This window comes from Neophocaena asiaeorientalis, unplaced genomic scaffold (assembly GCF_003031525.2).
Source record: "Neophocaena asiaeorientalis asiaeorientalis breed wild unplaced genomic scaffold, Neophocaena_asiaeorientalis_V1.1 scaffold504, whole genome shotgun sequence".
NCBI lineage: Eukaryota > Metazoa > Chordata > Mammalia > Artiodactyla > Phocoenidae > Neophocaena > Neophocaena asiaeorientalis.
In genome coordinates, this window is record NW_020174438.1 from 7,882,833 (window position 1) to 7,883,712 (window position 880).

Below are 880 nucleotides of genomic sequence, written 5' to 3' on the forward strand. Positions count from 1 at the left end.
ATGCCCTCCTACACATTACACTCTTCTGATATTTTGAAAATTATTATTCTGTGGTTATTATGAGGATATTAAAACACAAAGAAGGCAGGGTTTACTCCCCCCAGAGCATCTCAAAATTAAGCTAAGCCATTAACAGAGACTTGCAAGGTAGTCTGGGGACCACAGGGGGGCAGCAGAGTTGTACTTCCACTTTAGTTCAACCCTGAACACACATATCAACACACACACACACACACACACACACACACGCGCGCGCGCGCGCACACACACACACACACACACACACACAGACATCTGCACTTACATACTATTCTACATGCTAAGCGTTTTGCTTACATTTATGAACGAATGAATATGATAGATGATAGGTAGGTAGATAGATAGACAGATGATAGATGAATAGATGAATGGGTAGATGAAGTAAATGCTTCCCTTCCTGATTGTCTCCTTACCCTGTTTAAAAAGCCCAGGTCTCATACTAACCTGGCAAGGGAGATACCATGATCACAAAGGTGGTTTTCCGAGGGCAAGGCTTATCAATTGCACTCTGGATGTGCTGACCCCTGCAATATCCCCAAATGTCGGAAACTCGACTGCATAATTTGTGGCAGTGGGGGCAGGACAGGAGGAAAGCCCCAGGTCTCAGATCTGAGATACCGGCCTTATTTAATTCATCAGTGCCTAAGTTAAATTCTGATGTCAAAGGAAATCAAAAGATTTGGGGAAAAAAACAATTTCTGACCGACAACTCATGCTTCATAGATGATGGAACTAAAAATTTTCAGGAGCATTTAATAGGTAATGAATGGTATGAGATCACTTGTATGTGGGATCTAAAAAAATAATTCAAATGAGTGTATATGAAAAACAAAAAGAGACT

General features: G+C 41.2%; 1 non-coding gene across 1 annotated transcript; it reads left to right on the forward strand.

Moving 5' to 3' along the window:
• Positions 1–475: 475 nt before the first annotated feature.
• Positions 476–639, forward strand: LOC112407719 (U1 spliceosomal RNA). The gene has a single exon (XR_003004814.1). It is a non-coding gene; the product is annotated as a U1 spliceosomal RNA (small nuclear RNA).
• The last annotated feature ends 241 nt before the right edge of the window (positions 640–880 follow it).